Source organism: Bos javanicus, chromosome 8 (assembly GCF_032452875.1).
Source record: "Bos javanicus breed banteng chromosome 8, ARS-OSU_banteng_1.0, whole genome shotgun sequence".
In the NCBI taxonomy this organism is placed as follows: Eukaryota; Metazoa; Chordata; class Mammalia; order Artiodactyla; family Bovidae; genus Bos; species Bos javanicus.
In genome coordinates this window covers 6,427,747-6,442,810 of record NC_083875.1, presented here as the reverse complement: position 1 = coordinate 6,442,810, position 15,064 = coordinate 6,427,747, and the positions used below count along the sequence as shown (strand labels likewise).

At 46.2% G+C, this 15,064-nt stretch overlaps 1 protein-coding gene and 1 long non-coding RNA gene across 11 annotated transcripts in view; one reads left to right on the top strand and one right to left on the bottom strand.

Moving 5' to 3' along the window:
- Positions 1–15,064, top strand: part of SCRG1 (stimulator of chondrogenesis 1) — a 107,546-nt gene that overhangs the window by 16,213 nt on the left and 76,269 nt on the right. The window lies entirely within an intron of this gene.
- LOC133252398 (uncharacterized) overlaps positions 10,189–15,064 on the bottom strand; it is an 89,542-nt gene continuing 84,666 nt past the window's right edge. For both annotated transcript variants that reach the window (XR_009737911.1, XR_009737912.1), the window contains one exon: positions 10,189–15,064. This exon is cut by the window's right edge and continues 20,036 nt beyond it. This is a non-coding gene — a long non-coding RNA (uncharacterized LOC133252398).

Genomic DNA, 15,064 nt, shown 5'->3' with positions numbered 1-15,064 from the left:
GCCTGTGCCTATCCAGTTAATTTCAAGCTCATAAATGAGATCGCCTCAGGTAGATCAGCTCCTACTTTCAACACAGCACCCAAACACAAGGGGGCCCACTCCAGCTGACCCACTGAATGGACAGGGCATCAGTGTGATTTCTGCTGACAGTGCACCTCTCCTGACCCGGGAGTCTCTAGGTGACCTGAGCCCGCCCGCCCGAGTTCACCCTCAGGCCAGATTCACCCCAGACAACCAAGACCTTCCTGGAAGCCAAAGTGCATAAAGACCGTGCCTCGTGAAATTCACCCTAACTAATGGGGCACTCGGGCCCTGCTTGAGTACTTGGGATGACAGGTGGGGCAGGGATGCTGCAGCGGCGCCCTGGTCTTCCACTTCGGATCCCCCTTCTCTGAGCAGACGCTAACATGCTTGAGAACTGGGGCTTGATCATGACCAACTGGAGAGGCTATAGTGTCACCCACCTGGATGTTACCGTAGGCTAAGATAGTTTACTGCTCTCTTTTGGCTCTACCCTTCGCCTTGAGTATTTGTAATTAACCACAGGCACCTACAAGAGAAGGCAATGGCAACCCACTCCAGTACTCTTGCCTGGCAAACCCCATGGACGGAGGAGCCTGGTAGGCTGCAGTCCATGAGGTCGCTAAGAGTCGGACACGACTGAGCGACTTTACTTTCACTTTTCACTTTCATGCATTGGAGAAGGAAATGGCAACCCGCTCCAGTGTTCTTGCCTGGAGAATCCCAGGGACGGGGGAGCCTGGTGGGCTGCCGTCTATGGGGTCGCACAGAGTCGGACACGACTGAAGGGACTAAGCAGCAGCAGCAACAGGCGCCTACACAGTCTGCACACCCAGAAGTACTGCAGAGACCCGGAAGTGGTGGGAGCTCTGATGCAGCTGCTCTTGTTGGCCAGCCCTCTCCGCTCCGCCCACTCTCGAGGTGCTGGGATTATTGAAGTCACTTCCGGGACTGCTCTGCCTCTGGGTCGAGGTGGGTGGCGGCCTGGCCCTCCCTATTGCCAGGAAGAGCCCTAGCGGATTTAGGGCTCCTAGAAGGTTACTGCACAGGTAGAGGGAAATAGAGGGAGGCAGTGGGAAGGAGGACTTGACAGTGGGCGCATGAGAGCCCATTTGGTAACTCCTAACTGGGTGTTAGGAGTTAGATGACTGGGTGACGCCTAACTCCTAACTGCCGTCGGTAGGACACCTTGGGTCCAGCCTGGCTGGTGTCCACGACGGGAGAGCCCGGGGCCGAGGGTGTCGGGGCAGCGACTCCATCCACGTGGCCGACCTGCCAGGGGCCTGTGGCCCAGCCTCGCCGTTTCCCTGTTTGTGGGTTCAGGCGCAGTTGGAGAAAGAATAATGTCTCTACTTTCAGGAAAAACATCAAAGACCGGGTCTGCGCAATATGGAACACATATGGAAGGGCTCGGAGGGCCGGGCCTGCCAAAACACGTTTTGCAGGATTTTCCTCCTTTTTTTTTTTTTTTGTCCATCCCTGCCACACCCCCACTCTAGTCTACTTTTTTTTTTTTTCTCCCCCAAATGGGAGGGAGCCACGGGCTTGGGTTCCCCGGGAGTCGGGCTTTCGCTTGAGGCGGCTGCGGAAGATCCACAAGGACTTTGGGAAGGTGACTTTCACCCAGAAGGGACTGTAGAAACCCCAGAGCCATGACTCCGCCAGGAGCCAGAGCAGAAGTGCCAGGTCGCTTTTAGCTTTTTACCTGGAAAAAGCAGGTGAGTTTCCTGCTGGTAAGCACTCCCTTAATGCCAAGTCACACCAGCTGAGTCCCAGGCCTGCCTTAGCGCATGGCTCCTGAGATAAGGGCAATTCAATACTTGAGTATTGAAGCGAAGGGCGGCCAGGAGCCTGCACACCTGGCTCCATTTTACGTTTTTATTTCTGTCTTGAGCGACTTCACTTTCACTTTTCACTTTGACGCATTGGAGAAGGAAATGGCAACCCGCTCCAGTGTTCTTGCCTGGGGAATCCCAGGGACGGGGAAGCCTGGTGGGCTGCCGTCTATGGGGTCGCACAGATTCAGACACTACTAAAATGACTTAGCAGCAGCAGCAGCAAACAAGATTTGGGGCTTCCTAGGTGGCTAAGTCGGAGAAGGCAATGGCACCCCACTCCAGTACTCTTGCCTGAAAAATCCCATGGACGGAGGAGCCTGGTAGGCTGCAGTCCATGGGGTTGCTAAGAGTCAGACACAATTAAGCGACTTCACTTTCACTTTCATGCATTGAAGAAGGAAATGGCAACCCACTCCAGCATTCTTGCCTAGAGAATCCCAGGGACGGGGGCACCTGGTGGGCTGCCGTCTATGGGGTCACACAGAGTCCGACAGGACTGAAGCGACTTAGCAGCCGCAGCAGGTGGCTTAATGGTGGAGAATCCGCCTCCAGTGCAGGAGACGCCGGCTCGATCCCCGGGTACTGAAGATCCTCTGGAGAAAGACATGGCACCCACTCCAGATTCTTGCCTGGAAAATCCCGTGGGCAGAGGCGCCTGGCAGGCTGCAGTCCATGGGGTCACGAAAGACTCACACACGACTTAGGGACTAAACAACAACAAACAAGATTTATTTAACACGTGCAAAGCTCCTCTTCCTCAACAGCTATTTTAACATTATTATTACTACTGGATAATAGTAACTATCACAGCTTTTTCAGTTATCTTGCCGAGAGAGGCATGGGACAATTGGCCCAAAGTTCAGGCCGTTTGCTTCAGGAATTTCTCAAGATAAAATCTCAGCATGCAAGGGGTCATTAAAATGATCTAGTTTCGGCTTCTGAATTTCCCTGAAAATGAGCTGAGACCTAACAAGATATCTACTTGCCCAGGGCACATACTAGGTTGGAACTGGGGAACATGCTCTCTTTGACCTAACTGCCCCTCAGTTGAAGGACAAGCTGGGTAGTTTCTTCTCTCTTCGCTGCTGCTGCTGCTGCTAAGTCGCTTCAGTCGTGTCCGACTCTGAAGCAAAACTTAAAGTCAGCACCTTGTCACTTGTGCTGTGTTCTTTTAAAGATATCAACTCTGTTGTGTGAATTTTGAGCCCACAAGGACCTTTGGGACAAGGTTATAGTTCCTCTACTGAGGATACAGTGACAAGTCTCACTTGTTTTAGAGTGTTGAATTCAGTGTAAGAGACTTAGAAATCCATGATCAAATGAAAAAGCAACATAATAATTAACAAATTTATAAAGTAAAATCAATGTTAAGAAGTCATCCTTCTGCCTCACACACAGACTCCCAGATTATCAACAGTAGGGGCAGGTGGAAGAGCTAACAAAGGAGTTATTCACTATTAATGATAAGATGGTAAAGCTGCTCTTGCTTGCTTTGGGGAAGCACCTTCTAGATGTGAGATATGATGTGGGGGACTGTCTGCCATGTTGGAAATTAAGTCTGGGCGCTTTCTCCTGTTTCTATTGACCTTGATGAGCCTGGCTGGAATCTAGGAGTATGTAGTGCAACAAGCAGTTTCTCTGCACTGAAGCAGTCTCTGCCTCTATCACCTGCAGGCTGGGAGACCTTGACAACTTGGAGGCTGAAAGAACCCCACACAGCACTAGGGCTGAGGGGTGTCCCTCAGCAAAGACCTTACATCTGTGGGGATGGGCTGCCAGCCCAGAAAACTACTCCTGGCTATTGTCCTGGAGCAAAGATACTCACCTTCCATGTTTGAGTCTGGCTGATTATGTAAGGTGTTCATTGCAACTCTAGCTAGAGCTCTCCAGCCCCTCCTTGTAAACCTCATCCTCAGGGTCCTGTTCTAGAACTTTTTCTCTGCTGATATGAAAAGCTCTCCCTGGGAGTCAGTCTAATCTAATCTCAGGAGTATCCCTGAGGTCGTTATAAGAACTAAATGAGAAAATCTAATAGTAAGTACTAGATGCATGTTAGCAGTTATTATCATCACTGTTATTATTTTTTAGCCATTCTATGGTCACAGATGATGTTGATGGCAGATTTTCCTACAATTCAAGCCTTTTCTAGGAGCGCTAGACTTGAATATCCAACCCTGTACAGGAGGGCATTTCCATATCCTAAGTAGATGTACTTAGATTTTTAAAATTTACCATTCTCAAGATGGAATATAGTTGTAGTCCCTTTTGCAACTCATCCTCTGGTCTAGTCTCTGTGAATGGCACTGATAATAGTCAGGGGCTAGGCCAGTAACCTGGCAACCATTGCCAGTTCCTCCTATTATCTTTCAAATCTGCTTTCTTCACCTACCCCCACCTCCTGCCTTAGTAATGACAGGTACTGACCGTGCCTACATCATTCCATCATTTCTCCTCCCGCCAGTGTGCACTTCAGTTTGTCCTCGAAGCAACCAGAGTCATCATTATATAATGTAGTGTGATCATATCATTTTCCTACTGTAAATCTTTCGTTCACTTCCCACAAACTTTCAGGAAAATGTAAACGTGAGCGTGTGATGCTCCTTACATAACATCTGTTTTCTCGTCACTTTCCCTTCTCACACGTGGAAGCCTGGCTCTGCTGAACGGTGATGGACACCAGTGGTTTTCTGCCTTCCTGTCTCCCCATGTGCTGTCTCCCTAGGCTGTGCACACCTCCTCCCTCCCCCACAAAGTAAAAGTGTATCATTCTATTGGTCCTTCAGGATTCAGCCTGGGTGTCTTCTCTTTTAGGAAGTCTTCACTAAGCCTTAGGCTGATTACGGAGTTTATATTCTACAGAATTGTAATTTCTCTCTCTTCCGCCAAGTGTGCGTTCCCAAGGGCAGTAGAACAAGTCTTTAATCTTCATGGCCACGGTGCTTTACTGGTGTATAGAAAGTGTCCATCACATATTTGCTGAATATGAGAATGGCCTGGAACTAGAATAAATATATTTGGTTTTATAGCTGCTTTTATTCTGATTCGAAGCCATTCTCACTTTCAGTAAATATGTGATAGACACCAACACATTTTTCTCAAGCTGCAGGTTTTTCACCTGTAAAAGGGGACTAATGATGCCCCCTAATGTTGTGAGGATTAATGAAAAGTGAATGTAAAAGTCTGCTATAAAGTGTATAGCACGGTACCTGAGTCATTATAATAAATGCAAACCCACATCTCCATGCATGCACGTAACGTGTGCGTGTTAGATGCATCCATGTGTCTTTTGGTGCACCTGCATGCTTACTTGGAAAAACAGCTTCCAAAACCTTCACTGGTCTTGATCCCCCCTGAACAGACCTGCTGAAATAGGTGGGTAGATAATTTTGATAAGCAGTCCAGGTTTAATAGCAGTGCTGTCCAGTTACCAGTCCTATGAATTCATCACATCCATACACACAAATTCAAACAGTGCAAATTTATAGGGCACTGAACAGGTATTAGAATTCATTACAGATTTTATTACGGCTGTTACTGCTTTTTCTACTAAAGCCTTTACGTTGAAAGCACTTCCCAGCCGGGCTTTTGTTTTATTTTCACATCAGTTACTGAACGTGTGGTTTTCCCAGTTTGCATGCCAAGGGGTCCGTTGGACAGCCCTTCCCTTTTCCAGTGCTCAGCTGGGTGGGTAGCAGAGCCTGTCGTCTTTCCGTTCCCGGAGGTCGATGGAGGAAGTTTGTGTAGAATAGGTAATCGGTAAAATCCGGCAGAACCCATGAAGGCGTAAATCGACCGGTGCTTGTTTATAATGCTTTGAGTTGCCACCATTATGTCTGCGCTTCGGGCCTGCCCTAATTGTGGAATCTGCTCTTCTAACGTCAGTAGCAGGGGAAATTCTTGGTCTTTCGTTTCCCAGGAGGGTAATTGCCTCTCCTTCCGCAGCGCGAGTTGCCAGCTGCCCGGCTGCCCCGGGGCTTTGAAGTGGGAGGCGCTCCGGGGCGCCTTGCCTCCTGGGTGCCCGCAGCCCCTCGCCCACCTCCTCGACCTCCTGCCTCCCGTTCTGCTCTGAGAAGCCAGGTGGCGCCAGCCCGCAAGCCCTGCCGGAGTGGAGGGCGCGGACTTGGAAGGAAGGCAGGCTGGGCTGGCGCTCCCTCCCCTGCGCACCCCTGGAGGGATACGAGGTGTCCTGTGTGCCACATGCAGCTTGGGGAATGGAAGTAATTAAAGCCGTGAGGTTTCTAGCTTTTCACGGTGTTTTCGGTGGGTTTTGATTTGGGGAAGGAGGGCGAGGAGTGGGGCAGGCCTGTTTCAGTCTCGCAGTATCCTGTGTCCGCCTGTCTGTGGTGCAGATGACGCGCGCACGCGCGCGGACAGGGTCGGAGACCTGGTGTCCTCAGCCAGGCATAACTGTGCTGAGTGACAGAGCCCTGAATGCAGGTCCTAAAGAGGCAGACCCAACCCAGCTGTGGAAGGAGGGCTTTGAGCTTCCCTCACAGGACAGCTGAGGGTCTGGCTCTATTAGGGAAGGCACACGTTTCAACTTTCAAACCCCATTCTTTATCCTTGAAGTGTTTCCAGTCTTTGAACTACTGTCATTTAACAGGGAGAAGAGAGAAACTCCATTATGCGATTATATAGATTTACTTGATTTAAACCAAACTTCATTGAACAGAAATGTTTGTTGAAACTTAGAAAATAACCACTTATCTGCTAATGAGAATTTAGCCATCTACACGTGCTGCTGTTTCAAATCATCGCCAAATTTTAAGTTAAGATGAATCCAATAAAAGTAATTGTTTGGTATTTATTGGAAAACTAGGAACACAGAGTTGGTATTATGGCCTGTAGCAATTTTAGAACTTTAACAGAAATGACAGTAACACATATGCAAACACACAGAGCTCTCAGCAATGCGGGTCATGATGACAGCGTGCTACTAATGCTGCCTTTTCTGTGATGCTGGTGGTGTGTTTGTTCCAGGGTGGACTTCAGAACAGTGTTTTTCATACTGCAGGTTGCTATCCGTTAGTAATTCATGAAATGAGTAATGTGAAATTTGACTAGCAGTTTTAAAGTGGCATAGAAAAGAAGTTTTCCCCATGTGTATGTATACATGTATACTGCGTCACAATGCAAAATATATTTCTTGTCATGGATTACATTAAAAAGTGAACGTGATAGTGGTAGAGAAATCCAAGGGCCCCATCCATGTTATGCTCTTGGAGTTTGGGGTGCAAAGTTGGGGCTCCTGCTGCTCTGTGGTGAACTAGAGGGTATGTGCCCTCTTGCAGACCTGACACTGAGCACGATCCTCAGAGAAAATGAGATTGGGAGATGAGGATTCAGTTTTTCAAATCTCAGCACTGTGGGTTTTTTCCTGGTTATAAAAGTAATACATGATAAGAGATCATGTCAGACCTCAGGCCCCAGGAAAAAGATTGGCATGGAAGAGTGGGATGGACCCCCAGGGGGGAAGGTGGCAATGGGAAGATGGGGATATAGCAGAAGCCTGCTTATTCAGTCTGGGTGTGGAGGGGAGGGTATCTTATCTTAGCAGGGGAAGGTAGAAAGAAGAGTCCTAAACCAATTCTTAAACCAATTCCCAAGCTCGGGAACCGACCCTGGGGATGAGGAATGCTTCTGTCCCTGATCTTCCTCTCTGCCCCAGTGTCTAAGAGGAGCAGAGAGTACCCTGATTAAACCGTATGTACTGAAGGGCAGGTCTTGTGTGTTAAGAGTCAATCCCCTGTTTCCTGGTATAGGAGCCTGCCCTGTATGACACCAGGCATATCAACCAAGGTTCTCTTTTTCCACTCCAGATACTTGGATTGGTTATCTGAGCCAGACACACATTGGATGTGGCCTTCCTTCTCTGTCTTCCTTGCATTCATGCTGGTCATGACTTTAACCCTATCTCATGTGGTCAGCCAGAGGGAAAGAGGACATAGGCTTAGACTTTGGGGTAATGGACGCTAGCCCAGGCTCTATCTGAGCCTGACCCGGACCTCTGCTGAGGTATGTGCTGTGTTCACCACTGGTAATCTAGTGGGCCTTGTTTCCACTTTCTATTGCTCCAGAAATGCCTAATTTCCAACTGCAGGGGTTCTCAAACTTCAGGATGCAGCAGAATCAGCTGGAGGGCATTTTTAGGTTACAGATTACTGGGCTCCACTCCCGCTTTGATGCACCAGGCCTGGGGTGCATTTCTAACAAGTTGCCAAGTGAAGCTGATGCTGCTGGCCCAGGACCAGACCTTGAGAACCAGTGGTCTGTAGACTCTTGGGAAGGGGGTTGGGGGAGAAGGTGACTGGCAGAGCAAGATGAAAGCCCTCCTGAGATCTTGTCCTTACCACCTTAATTCCATGAACCCTGCTCCACCCCCTGACCCCAAGCCAATCCCCTAATACTCAAGGCTACTGGGGGGATCAGATCTGGAGGAGGGTGACTCAGTAACACTGGCTCTGAGTGGTGTATCTGGGGACTCTCCATCTTGAGAGGACTCCGGAGGGTCCCAGACATCTTCCTCTCGGCAGGCCACTAGAATGTGGATGACTGTCCCTGGAGGAGAGCCTTGCCCATGCCTGTGGTACTCCATGTGCTGGGGACCCAGGGTACACGGTCTAGAATTCCCAGGACATCTGCCGCAAGAGGCAGGATGCAGGGCAGGGTCTGACAATGAAATGCATTCACATGGCATTTGAAAGGCAGACAAGAGGAAAATACTTGTCTTTCCTCAGCTGTGGGGGTGCCTAGGAGGGCTCCGGAAGGTGGGCGTTTGGGCAGTGGCCCCATCCCATTGCCAACTGCCTGTTCCCCAGCCTAGAGGGTGTGGGGGCTCTCATGGTGGCTGTTCCTCCAGCCCTTCTATGTCTACTCTACTTAAGAGACTGTATTTTTGATTTTCAGCCTGAGGCTAAACAACTAGTTACTTGAGCAAGTTGGCCTGGCTCAGTGTGAACTGGTTGCTAGATGGACGATGCGGATCCCAGCCACAGTGGGGCTGCTTCCTCTGTCTACCTTGCTGCCTAAGCCCCACCCTAACACCCTGAACCTGCAGATAGTATTCTGGATTTGATTCTCTGGCTCAGCAATTCTTCCTGAGCACAGGCAAGACTGAATCTGTCACTTACTAATTTTTTCCAGAAGGACTTGGTTGCTCTGCTACCGTCCCACTGCTCTTGGGCACAGTGCCTCTCCCTGTAGGGGGAGACCTCCCCACTGTGCCATGCTCTGGTGTGAACCTGTGAACTGGCTCCTGCCAGTGAAGTGGGAGTGGGACTGACTGCCCTTGATCTTTAGTCCCTCTGACTGCAGGTCAGCCATGATGTAGATAGAGGCGGCTCCCCACCCAGGGCCCCAAAATGATGATGCTGCTGCAGGAACCCAGGAGGGACATGGTGCTAACACTCTCAAAAAATACTAATTCTCTAGTAGTTAGTTGAGTTCTGTGAAGTAGTTGGGATTTTAGAGGCCTCATAGGTTGTACCTCTCACCCCAGCTAAGGTTTGGTCCAAAAGAGCCAGTGGTTCTTCCAGACACACCCGGGCTAGGTCAGGAAAGGGCAGGGAGTTACTCCAAAGGCAGTCCTGTTACCTGAAAACTCCGGGGTGCGGAAATGGGGGTTTCCAAAGGGATTTCATGGCTGTAGAATTATATCACTCTCAGTATCTGAAAGGATTCGCCAGAAATAGAAATATAAGGAGAGGCTATAAACGCGTTAATTCTTGTCTCATTTTCATTCTTGCATATTTGAAGGCCTAGGGAGACCATTCAAGTGACGGATCAAGGCATTAAATAAAATTTTAAGCAACGGTAATCCTATCCAATAGAGTTTCAGCTCCTTACTAGGTGAACTGTGGCCGGAACATTAACAGGGTGGACTCTCTGCCAAGACATCCCTGGCTCCTCGTTAACTGAGGTCTGTGGCTCCCAGAACAGTGCTCTGCCCTGGCTGCCGAGACTCGGGAAACTGGGTTGTTTTGAAACCCAGTGCTCTTAATGAAGCAGTTCCTGGCCCTGAAATGTGCGGAAAAATATCTAAAAGTGCGACGAAAAACTGGTCTGTTGAAAAGCTAATGACCTTTCCAGGGTTGATTTTTAAATAACAGATTTGTTTTATTTGACACTTTGGTAAATGATTTAATAAAATATAACAAGGTCAGAGAAATTGCTCAGTGCATTTCATGTCCTGAAGCCTGGAATATCTGAACCCTGTGCTCGCAAACGAGCATCATTATTAGTGAAAATTTTGTTGTAAAATTTTGCATGGACCGTTTTGGAGTGTCAGACTTCTAGGCGCTATCACAGAGTTGGCAAGGTTCAAGAGATCTTTTTTTACTGACTTAATAACATTTTTCTTTATTGTCTCCATAATCACCTGCTTTATGAACTGTGGCTAGAGCAGATGTTGCAACTGGTAATTTTCTTAGAACCCAAATGCATTTATATTTTTCCATCTTTTGATTTTCATCATTTCTGGGAATTGTTAGTAGATGGAAAAAAAGAGAATACATTATAAACAATTCAAAACACTAAAAACAAAATTCCTTGGACCTTTTACAGATACCACACATGCAAATAAATGTGGCTTTGCATTCCAATGACATTTGAGTGGGGATTACATTTTCCTCATTAACCTCTTTCTTAACCAAACAGTATTGTTTTTCAAGTCTGTTTTATTGAAATCAAGTTTGACATTTTAAATTAATTCACATTGACTCAGTTCAAGTGAAGAGGCAGAATGTCTTCTTTTGATCCCAGTCATTTGTGCAGTCCTGGTTGAACTGTGCAAAGTAGGAATGCCTCCTGGTTTAGGATGAAATTGGGAGGTTGATTGTATTGCTTGCAAAATCAAAACATTAGGGTACTAAGTATGTTTTTTTCTCATCCTACTAAGGAGAGAGGTAGAAAAAGCAATCATGGATGCACACCTCAGATCTGAGGTGCTTATTTTCTGAAAGTGAAAGTGTTAGTTGCTCAGTCATGTCTGACTCTTTTTGACCCCATGGACTATAGCCTACCAGGCTCTTCTCTCCATGGGATTCCCCAGGCAAGAATACTGGATTGGGGTGCCATTTTCACCTCCAGGGGATTTCCCAACCCAGGGATTGAACCCAGGTCTCCTGCATTGCAGGCAGATTCTTTATCATCTGAGCCACTGATGGCAAGCTATTTGTAAGATTAATATACTTACTTCTAATCGAAGAAGCACCCAATCTGTCTTCCTTTGGTCATAACCAGTGATTTCTCTGCTAATAAGTGGACTTAATTTGAAACAGTGGGAGTCTTCTCTTTTCTCCAGGGAAAGTCAACAGAGTTGTTTAGAAAGACTGCACAATTTCGGTAGGAAGAGAAATCTAACGAAGTTTTATTTAAACTTGTATAAACACTTAGGCATGTATCTGCAATTCTTGCCCTGACATAGAACAAAGGTATACATCATTTTCAGTGTTGATATTTGGCAGTATATGGTGAAATATTTTGGAGTAGGAAATCACAACCCGCTCCAGTACTCTTTGCCTGGAAAATTCCATGGACAGAGGAGCCTGGTAGGCTACGGTTCATGAGGTCACAAAGAGTTGGACGCAACTGAGTGAGCATGCACACACGGTGAAATATTTGTGGGTATTTAGGTATTCTAAGTAAAATGAGAGAGGTTAAAATAAGTCTGGGTCTGAGACACGCACCAATTTTAGGAAACCCTGTAGCAGTTGTCTTCGCTCCGCTGTTTGTACTCTCTTGTTTTGTCAGGGTTTCTTTTTCATTCCTCCATCTTCTCATGCATTGTTTTTAGCTCCTACAATCCTAGCTCAAGATGGCATGAGTTAGAGTTGGAAAGAGAAGCAACAATAGTTTTCTTAGTGTCCACAGTTTCAGAACACACCCTTTCATGATATTTGACACCGTTTTGTACGTGTGTGCTTTCTCTAGTGGAAAATACATTATTGAGAGTTTGTCAGATGATACCGTATTGCAAAATGTTTGCAAAACTGAATTGTTGACAAAATGCATGTGATTCTGAAAGGGCCTGCTTGATTGAAAGCAGTTGATTTCAGCATGAGAATACTGCTCATTCTTTTCTGCTGTTTTTCTCTTTTGGATTTTACAAAGCATACCCCTGGACTTCTGCTGGCCACAGATAGCAGTTTCTACACTGATAACTTAGAACAGATTAGAGCTAAGGTTTCAGAACTCTCTATGCCTTCTACTCCTGGAGTGAGCATTCAGGAGAATCGCTCTCCTACGATCAACTCTGGAATCAATCTCCTATGACCAATTCATAGGAAGCTGAATTCCCCTGCATGCCCGCAGTGTCTCACACCACCTACTGAGTGGCGTAATCATGAGAGGGTAGTCCTAGCATGTGCTTTGGTCATCATGATACAACTGTGCCCTCAGTAGGTCCTTTGAGAGATGCTCATTCAGAACTGATTTGCTGTTCACACCTTAGCACCCAACCTGTCTGACACTTAGCCTATGTCTGCGAATGAAACTAGAATCAGTTCTGCCACTAATTATAATAGAAACAAGGCAATTCCATCATGAAAGCACAATAGCCTCATGAAAAATTGCATTTGAATACTTGGGGATAATAATTGGGATGCTTAAAAAAATTTTTAAGCCCCAAAAAGTAGTGTATGTGATATATGGTGAGAGAGAATTCTTCAAAAGTATAATGTATTTTACATCTCAGTTGTCTTTTGGCTAACAAAGAATTAGCATCCTGAAAATTGACCAAAGAAGGAGAAAAAATATTGTTATATTTTTTCATTTTCAATACACTTTGTCAAATTACTCTCTTAATTAATAAGGAAAACCATCCACAGCAGTGTAGTTCATCTTTATTTGGAATTTCAGAAAAGTTACTGTCCCCAGCTGTCTTCTGAACTTTTCAAAGAACTTTTTTGCTGTTGAGCTTCGTCTTGTTTAAAGATGTTAGAGCTGCATTGAAATTAATATCAACAATCAGAAAGTAATATCACAGTTCTGGTTGTCATTATCCTGTTTAGACATGCTAGAACTGGATTGCCTGTGTTAGCTTAATGGGTTAGAGAAAAGAAGCATTAAGATTCATCATGATGGGGGCTTCAACTACCCTGGCATTGCCAGATGCCTCATTTTCTAAGCTCAGAACAGCTGATAAATTCATAATTCACCTTAATTACTGTTCTCAGCCATATCTGGCTGTTAGAATTATCCCATAATTTTTTTTTAATGGGTAGGGTAGGCCCCACCCATTCTAATTAAAGCAGAATCTCTAGGAGTGGGGCCCCAGACATTGTTTGTTTGTTTTTTAAATGTCCCTGCCCCCAAGTGCGGAGAAGGCAGTGGCAACCCACTCCAGTACTCTTGCCTGGAAAATCCCATGGATGGAGGAGCCTGATAGGCTGTAGTCCATAGGGTCACCAAGAGTCAGACATGACTGAGCGACTTCACTTTCACTTTTCACTTTCACGCATTGGAGAAGGAAATGGCAACCCACTCCAGTGTTCTTGCCTGGAGAATCCCAGGGACAGGGGAGCCTGGTGGGCTGCCGTCAGACACGACTGGAGCAACTTAGCAGCCCCCAAGTGATTCCAGTGTGCAGCGAGGTTGAGAATCACTAACCCACATGATAATTCCATCTTTCAGAAGGGAGAGGATTAACACTCTGCTTCTAATTCTGGCCAACTCAGAGGCCCTGCATGGAAAATCAGAAGTGACAGGAATCCTGGAAGAGGGCCACCTGGCCATCAGAAAATTCCAGAGGGATGTGGTCACTGCCAGACACACTCAGTTAGTTTGAGTTTTAAAATATCTCAGGAAATTATAAAAGCTTGACTTTGACCCTTTGGTCTCCCCTGGTCTGAGAGTCCAAAAAGAATCAGCGGAGAGTCCTCAGAATGAAATTCTGATGCTACAATTGTGAATGATCCAAAGCAAGGGCTGGGGGCCAAGGGAAAGAAGAGAAGAAAAGGGAAGGGGGCAGCCAAAAAGATTTACTATTTTTGTGTAGGAAGCTGGCTGCTGAGATCAGATATGTTTTTCAATAGTGTATATAAATGTGAAATATAATCTGAGAAACAAGCATGGATACAAAAAATCTGTCAAGAACATGTGAGAAAAGAGTCAGAAAGACTAAATCCAGAAGGAGTCCACCATTCCCGATGATGAAGAGGGTCATTTGACAAAAAGCAACTTCGGGAGCCACACAGGGCTGGATGGCATTTCAGCCATGTTATGTCAGCAGGAAAGGCACAGGGTGACCACACCCTCAAACTGTTTCACACTTTAGAAAGGATGGGACAGAGTTTGGTTAAAAGGGGTTGAAGAATAAGATCACTTGAGAGCAAATGCTTGCTGACCTAAATAAGTTCAAACACTTGTATGGAAATAACAAACTGGAATATTAATATAATTTTCAGATGAAATTGCTTTAATCTTTAAAAATAAGAATGTAAGATGAGCCTGAGGACTGTTCCACATTTTTTTAAGAGGAAAGTAGAAAACACCTTTGAAGTATACACTCAAAGACCTGCTGATTCTTCAGTTCAGTAATTCTAGGACGTACTTTAAAATGCAATTTGAATACATGACTTGCCACATTAAATCATACCAATGATGTAGTTAACAGAGCAGAGACAAGGAATTATAACCTTTTAAATAATCGAATTCAAATTCAGAGGTTCAATAAAGAGAATTTTATAAAAGCTGAAAACCCTCTTGGAATAGTTAAATAATACATTATAACTGACCACCCCAAAACTCTGTGGCTTATAACACTATTAATTTGCTCACAATTCTGTTTTCCTGGGCCCAGCTGGCTAGTTTTGTCTGGTGTCCCTCAGGCAGCTTCCGTCATCTTCAGCTAGACTGAGGCTGGATAGACCAGGACAGCTTCAGCCACATGTCTGGTGGTCATTGCTGGCTGCCAGCTGCACTACAGCTCTGCCTCAGGGGTGCAGGGCTCATTTACATGGTGGCAGCCTTCCAAGAGAACAAGGGCAGAAGCTGCAAGGTCAAGGCTTACAGGTCACATACCATCACTTCTGCCTCATTCTGTTGCTCAGAGCAAGTCACAAGGCCAACCCAGACCAGGGGACAGGGAATCAGATAATACCCTTCAATGAGAGTTGTTGCAATTTGTATGTCTTATCTACCATTCTCTCCTCAGAGAAATGCTTCTACACTAATATGCAGGAAATAGTTTACTTTCAGGGGATCCA